Source organism: Phyllostomus hastatus, unplaced genomic scaffold (assembly GCF_019186645.2).
Source record: "Phyllostomus hastatus isolate PE091 unplaced genomic scaffold, TTU_PhHast_1.1 phas_contig_29, whole genome shotgun sequence".
In the NCBI taxonomy this organism is placed as follows: Eukaryota; Metazoa; Chordata; class Mammalia; order Chiroptera; family Phyllostomidae; genus Phyllostomus; species Phyllostomus hastatus.
In genome coordinates, this window is record NW_025333835.1 from 34951451 (window position 1) to 34959387 (window position 7937).

The 7937-nt window shown below is 34.0% G+C and overlaps 1 non-coding gene across 1 annotated transcript; it reads left to right on the forward strand.

The window, feature by feature from the left end:
- Positions 1-6760: 6760 nt before the first annotated feature.
- LOC123818993 lies at positions 6761-6895 on the forward strand. The gene has a single exon (XR_006785753.1). It is a non-coding gene; the product is annotated as a U8 small nucleolar RNA (small nucleolar RNA).
- The last annotated feature ends 1042 nt before the right edge of the window (positions 6896-7937 follow it).

Consider the following 7937-nt stretch of genomic DNA (forward strand, 5'->3'; position numbering starts at 1 on the left):
TTAGTGTTATTTCTTTTAAAGGAAAAAAAAGTTATTTTTCTGGGTATTACCTTATTATAGTTTCTCATTTTTTACTGTCCAATAACCAATAAAGTCATTACTTAAGAAGATGACACTCTTAGTGTTTTATTACCTGAATGTCCATGAATTGTTCTTTTCCTTATTGTTGTTCTGTGACAGTTGTCCCTGTTGCTGTCCCCTGCCCGCCCCCTCAATCAAGCCAAGTAGTCAGATCCAGGACACAAGTTTGAACAGATCATGTACTTCCCACTAGATCCCAAAGCAACTATTTGATTTATTCTGGCTATACTCAAAAGAGAACATGTAATTTAGATAATACCAATTGAAAGAGGGACCCAGTATTCAACCAGAATAATTTTAATTTGGTCACGTTTTTACAGGGACACAGTAAGGTGAGTGCTAAAATCAATTTCAGGTAGGATCATTAAACCTAAAACTGGAACTCAAAGTGGGGAAGAATCTGACACATTTTGAAATATTAAAAATATGATTATACGAGAAACTAGTTTTATTAGTTTGAACTCATTCCTGGAATGACATTTTTCACTGTCTTGAATAGTAGTATAAAATCATCTTATTATAATTATTTCAGGGTAGTGGCTGAGAGGTAAAAAGTATGTAATACGATAAAATGCACACATATATCTTAAGTATTACTGTATCATTTAGGATGACATTGGACTATTCTGGGTAACATCTGCATAAAGTTAAGTTTTTGTTATCAGAAAAACATACTGACTCTACTTGCTAGTAGCCATACTTTCCTTATATGTAGCAGTATGAAATTAATATTCATACACTTGCATTTAGTTAGGTAAAAAATAGGTGGTACAGGATGAAAATTTATCAATATAATTTGAAAGACTGAAGACAAGTGTTTTATGTATTTCCTTTGTTTAAAGACCAGTCGTGAAACTCAACTGAGGGATAGAATACGCTAGTTTCCCATTCCCAAATTGGTATTAGCAACCTAATCCTCAAAGTGATTTTGTTTGGTGATGTCGTCTTTGGGACGGAATTGGGTCATGAGGGTGAAGCCCTCATGAATGGGATTAGGGCCCTATAAGAAGCTGAAGAGAACAGACTTCTCCCTTTCTGCTATTAGAGAACACAGTGAAAACAGGGCTGTCTATGAACTGAAAAGTAGGTCATCACCAGACAACAAAAACTGTCAGTACTTTCATCTAGATGACCCAACAACTGTGAAAAATAAATTTCTGTTGTTTATAAGCCACACAGTCTGTGGTAGTAGGTACAGCAGCCCTAATGACTAAAGTGGTTGTTCATTATAGCAGTTATTTCCAAAAAATGGAGACAGCATAGGAAGTTGCATCACAATCTCCAATGGAGGAAGATTCAGTTTGAAAGTGCAAAAGACACAATATAATTTTGATATATCATATGTAAATGTATTCTCTTGTCCTTGGAGAAGAGTATTTTAAATAGTAAATTCCAACCCCTAAGAAAGAAGTAACCAATTTTCTCTTAGATCAACACTTAAAATATAGATGTATTTTAAATAGACACACAAATATGAAACAAAAAATTATATCACAAAATTAATACATTTGTTATATTTAATAGAGCGAAAATAAAAGTAGGTGATTAGTTTTCTTTGTATTTTTTTACTCTGACTATACATTTGTCTAAGGATATATAGTATATATGTATGTATAATACACATAGATTTATGTAGAACTACACAAGGACAGAATGACAGAGAACTGAAGAGTTAGAAGACAGAGGCTGAGAGAAAAAGATACAAAGAAAAACAGAAAAAAAATGTTTCCCTGTGTTGATAGATTTTCCCTGAGAAGACCCTCTCATTTACTTCTTCTTATTCATGAATTCATGCACTCAACTCATTTATTGTTAGCTTATTAACTTTATTATAATTGATGTTAGGATTTTGGGATATAATGAAGAAAATTTTACTTTTGACATCAATACACTGCTTATAGTTCTGAAAATCAATGTGCAAATACAAATTTCAAGTATTGACAAACACTTTAAATTATCCAAATAAAATAGGTCATAATTTAAGTATTTACTTATATACAATATGTTATATATCTACAACTATGTGTATATACATATAAAGTTCAACATAATATTTCTATTTTGTCAACTCCCATTCTCATATTTTTTTAAAATTTGCATATAGTTAGGACTTCTATATGTTTGTGGCTAAATGTACAGATTAATGATCACTTTACTCTGTTCAAAGTAATATTAGATATATATTTTAAAAAGCTAACCTAAGGCAGAATTTTGGCTATTAAACAATGGACTGTATCACAAAATTATATGCCTATGAGTGCCAATTAACAATTTATTACCTCCTTAGCTCAAAATCCAAATTTGATTTCAAAACTAAAAATGTTGATCTGTTTAATTTCTAGTTATTAATTTTGTTTCACATCTCTTACACTAGACAAGTCATAAAACAGTGAGAATGAAACAATCAGTTCCATACTTCCAATTCTTAAAGGGTTATTGACACCTAAGTAAATCCTGAGGATGGTGGCAAGGATGGGGAAACATGTGGAAATCATGATATATGTTTGGGTGAACTCAGACTCTTTCAATGGAAACATAGAAGACATTATTATCTTTAAATATTTGATGGTTTATTATATGTCTGAGGAATTAGATTGTCATGTAATCAATTAATAATGGGTAAAATTTAGAGAAAGACAAATGTTGCTGTAGTAATAAGGAAAGAGTTCTAAGAATTGGCAGGGTTTGAATGGAGTAATAATTTCTCTGTCACTAGAAATTAAGTCCAGGTGCCTGCTCTTTTTGTATATTAGTGAAGGGAAATTTGTATTGTGGAGTAACACCATCTGTAATTATTTTGAACTCTGAAAGTCATGAATCTTTGTATCTCTAACCATACTGTGATTGTTAACAGTTATTGAAAGTTTGTGAAGGATTTTCATCTCTGACTTTCAAGGAGTGTGTACATTATTTTCAAATTTACATTTATATTAACATTTATATATTTCTTGTAACTGTTTATAGTTATATAGGTCAGTAATAAAAAGCAGAATGTTTATTCAAATGTAGTTTTGCTGCCTGAAGTCACATCACCTGAAATGTACTGGGGTTCAAATAACAACAACAATAAAACCAGAACCAAAAAATTCATATAGGCTTGAAATAATAGGATATTGCACTAGAAATGCAAAGCTTCTCTCCTTGAATATTATAATCTCAGTATAATCTCATATACACAATTGTTTTTCTATAATTACTCTACATTATTCTGTTATCTTTATTGGAAAAACAGACACTGATAGTGCACATCAGACATGTAAGTGACTGCCTAATGTGTTAGCTAGCAATTCAAGCACAAGAGTGTTTGACTAAACTTTAGAAGTAATTTAAGGATACTGATAATGAATGAAGCTGGCATCTGTCCCAGGGACTGGAGTGATATGAGAGTTTCAATGAACACAATCAGTCAGGAAACTGGCTTCACTCTTTATTCTTGCCACTTGTATCATTTTAAATTCTTGTATCATTCTTGGGTATCGATGCATTTCTAACTTTTATGGAAATGAACTCTCCTGTGATTCATCAACAATATTGCCCTTAAATGTCCTTTAAAGTTCTTTTCTATTATATTGTCAAGTTCAGAAGTTGAGCACTTTTTCAGTTTTATATATTTGTTTCATTAAGTCAGCCTGTACTAAACTAAGCAGGTAGAAATGCCAAGTTGCTCGATACCAATAGCAAATTTAATAATTCAGAACTCACAATATATTTTAAATTTATATTACATGCATTCATAGATAATTATTTATCTATATGAATATTCAATTAACCTTCATTTAATGCCTGTTAAACGTTGAGTACTGATTATACAAAAGTCAAAATAATGTTTTTGTCTTTTCCCCAAGTGGAAAATCTCACCTAGTTTGAAAAGTCAACTTGAAAACAGGGATAGAAATGTTGTGGAGTTATGAAGAGGTATATGGAGCCAGTGTCAGACCAAGATGTCGTTTAATCAGATTTTATACAGAGTACTAGGAAAAGAAATAGGGTAGAAGATAAAATATTATGCATGCAAAAAGTATGACTACATTTAGCCTGATATGGTTGGAGTCTGATGTAGAAGTGAGAAAGTGAGATAAGATGAACTTGGCAAAGAATAAGACCAGAAACCATATTACTTGTTCCCATCTTTATACAGGGACCAACTAGTATTTTAATTTATGTTATGGAGAGAAACAATCATCCACATTCAAGTTCTTTTTTATCTCTATGTGTGTCAGAATCATTGCAGAAACAGATGACACACTCAATTTGAATAATATGAAAAGTGTTCAAAAAAGAGACTATTTAAGTTGAAGATGAAGGTTAAGTGCAACCGTTGAGACAACGGCTGTCCCAGAAGGCCAGTGTGATGTAGGGTAAGCATGGCAGGAACTCTCAAGGAAGGCACACAGGCAGTCCCAGGGGTAACGCTGGGGAATGCACAACCCAAAGTCGCCCTCCATCTTCTCATCTGTTTCTTACCAGTGTTACTCATCTCCCTGCTAGCAAACCCAACAGGAAACCAAAGGATCAAGGGGTTTATTGACCATAATAACCCACATCTACTGCGTAGGGAGGGTGGAAGATGGCAGAGGGTGATCTGGAGGATCAAAGAGAAGATAACAAGCACACTATGTGAAATCAAAGTCAACAAGAACTTTGAAATGTGCCTTCTAAATTTCTCTATTATCCCTGCCTGAGTATATACGCAGAGTTAAAAAAATAAATTTTATTCTAGCATAGATGGGGTCCATTGAGGCTTTTCCAGAAACAAGATGGCATGGTTAGATTTGTATGTAAAAGTCATTGTTCATAACTTATCTAATGTGGAGGGCAGATGAGGATAGAAATCTACTGGTAGTCAATAGTGCAAACAAATAAAAATAAGTGAATGAATTATGTTAAGAAGCAACTTTGTGTTTGTTTCTGAGTGAGAGTGTGTCTATAGAAAGGGTAATGGTGTTAGTAAACTAGGAAATTAAAATGCATTTCCAGAATTCATTTTGGAGTGACTGGTTATACCATTGATTTACATTGAGGGAAAGGAAAGCATTTAGTTCTGGGGAGATGCAAGTAAATTCAGTTGTGATAATGAATTAGGGATGGCTCAGAAAATTCAGGTGGTGATTAGTGACAAGCAGTCAAAAACATGTATATACAGGTGAAAGTAAGTGTTTGAACTAGATACAGGAATTGAACTGGAAATAATAAGGACAGATAAGATTGGCCAGGTAGAACTACTATAAAGATAAAAGGGTCATATCTAAGTCATTTACATTTTCATATATATTAAACACTTTAAATAGAAATAAAATGTTCAATAAAGACACAGTGATTTAAAGAAAAGAAATATAAAAATTTTATTATGTCCCAATTAAAACAACAAAAAATCCTAAAAAGGCTAGGGGAGAAAGACCTACTCCCCTAAGTAAATTCAATGATGTTGCTTAGCACAAAATCAATTATATAACTATATGCTAGGAACAAAAATTTGGAAAATAAAATTTAAAGAATACTACTTAAAATAGTATCCAAAGACATAAGATACTTGGCATTATATTGTATAAAAAATGTTCAAGATCTTTACATAAAAATACTAGAAAATGTGGCTGAGATAAAATCCTAAATAAATGAGAAATATACCACATTCATAAATAGAGGACTAAAAATTATTAACATCTTAGTTGTCTCTAAAATGATGTACAGATTCAATGCAATTCAAAATCTCAGCAGGCTTGTGTGTGTGTGTGTGTGTGTGTGTGTGTGTGTATGTGTGTAATGACAAACTTATTCTAAAACTTAATTGAAAATGAAAGAGCTCTGGAGTAACTAAAACAATTTTGACAAAGAAACACCAAATAGGAAGACTCAGATAAACTCCCCACCAAATTACAAAGTAAAAACTGAGTCTAAGTCCCTGCATACTCTCTCTCAAATTCACCTTGTCCCTCCTCTGTCACCACTGTACAGAAGACAATTATTAACTAAAATTTTTTATCAAGTTTATTGGAATAATACTGTTTAATAACATAAGTTTCAGAGTATAATTCAGAGTAAAAATATTTTGTACATTGCATTGTGTGCTCACCGCCCACACTCTGGTCCCCTTGCAGTACCATGTACTTGACCCCCTTTGCCCCCTTTCTGGCTGGGGACACAGCGAATGGACCAAACAAAACAGACAGACTCACCTGAAATCTGGTACACATTATCTCCATGGGTGGTTTTAAATTTTATTACATTTTTTTATCACTAAATAACACTGAGTATGGTTTTATTTGTTAACCTTAGAAATAAATTTTATGATACAGACTATATCCTTTTGCAACTTACTTTCATTTAATACTGTATTAGGGACATGTCCATGTTGATGCACCTACTTCAGTTCACTCATTTTCTCCACCTTAGTTTTGACCAACAGCTGAGAGTGATAAGGTGGGAAACATTCGTTTTGATCATTTTTGCCTTCTTCTTTTCTCCTTTAGTGAAACTGAAAGCACTCTGATGAGTATTTCAGGCATTTCTGGGTGAGAGAACTGACTTTGGCAGAAGTTTGTATGCCACAGTTGTTTTTCCCTTTCAGAGCCGAGCTGAAATGGTAATTACATATTCCAACTGGCAGTCTTGCAAAAATTTCTTTGAAAGCAAGGGCTGAAATTGTGGAGATAGTAGTGTGAAACCAGAACATGGCAACCCATCATCAAGGAGGATGATCCTTACCTGTCCCTCCTTCTGGCTGGCAGGTTGGAGCAAGACAACCGGGGTTTGCATGACTCACAATTAACAGCTCTGTGTAATCTGGAGTGGCTATACCTGGTGGCTCTTATCTGATTCTAGGAAGGAAGGGAAGGAGGGAGGCGGGGAGGGAGGGAGGGAAGCAGTAAAGCAATACAGCAACCCCGTTTCCCTAATGAGGTAACAAAAAAGAAAGACCAAACCAGTATTCCTAAAACCAACCCAAATTTTTAAACAGAACCAAGGAAATATGAATGAATTTCTAAAATGATGGGAAGTGGTATAGATAGAGGAGGTTTCCATGGTTCTTTATGCAATCCACAAAATGAGACAACACTTCGCAACTCACAAAGTTTGAAGGATTTTTGGAGTTGGTACCAAAGTACTGAAATGCCGAGGCCTCTGCTGTGTGCCCAGATCATATGCGTTTCCTGCACAAGTGGGGTGATGATAATAATAGAATTGATGTGAGCTTACTCTGTGCCCAGAAGCATTCCATGCTCTTTATTTGTAACTAGTTAATTGGTCCTCACATTGATCCAATGAAATAGAAACTATTGTTTCTTCTATTTACTAGTGAAATTTGACATGAAAAGATTAACTTCCTAGTTCAAATATACTAATTTTAAAAAGAAAAAAAAGCCAAAATTAAAATTCATGTTAGGATTTACTCATTTTATTCAGATACTATGGAGCCACATTCCTCTCCTTACCATTTATATTAATCCCTGGAGAGGAACTCCACACTCAGAGAGGAATCACATTTAGATCCCTTTCCAACCTGTTCAAATACGAGTTCCTTACATGTTCTGAAGGCCAAGCCAGAGTTGCCAGGTAAAGTGACAAGTTTGATTAGACATGAATTTCTCTTAAATCTAGATCTATCACTTACTAGCTACAGAACTATCAGTTTTCCTATTTTTAGAGGAGAGTAGCAACTACACTCCATGCGCTGTTGTTATGACCAAATGGATTCATGTACACAGAGTGGTGTGGAGTGGGGCTCCTGGAGTGGGTAGAGAACAAAGTGTGTGAAGGGCCCAATCATGTAAGTATGGGGAACTCCCAGTTATTAGAGACAGCTGAATCTCAAAGACAATCTTAGAGTTCCAATTGCAACAGAAGTAATTCTACCATCC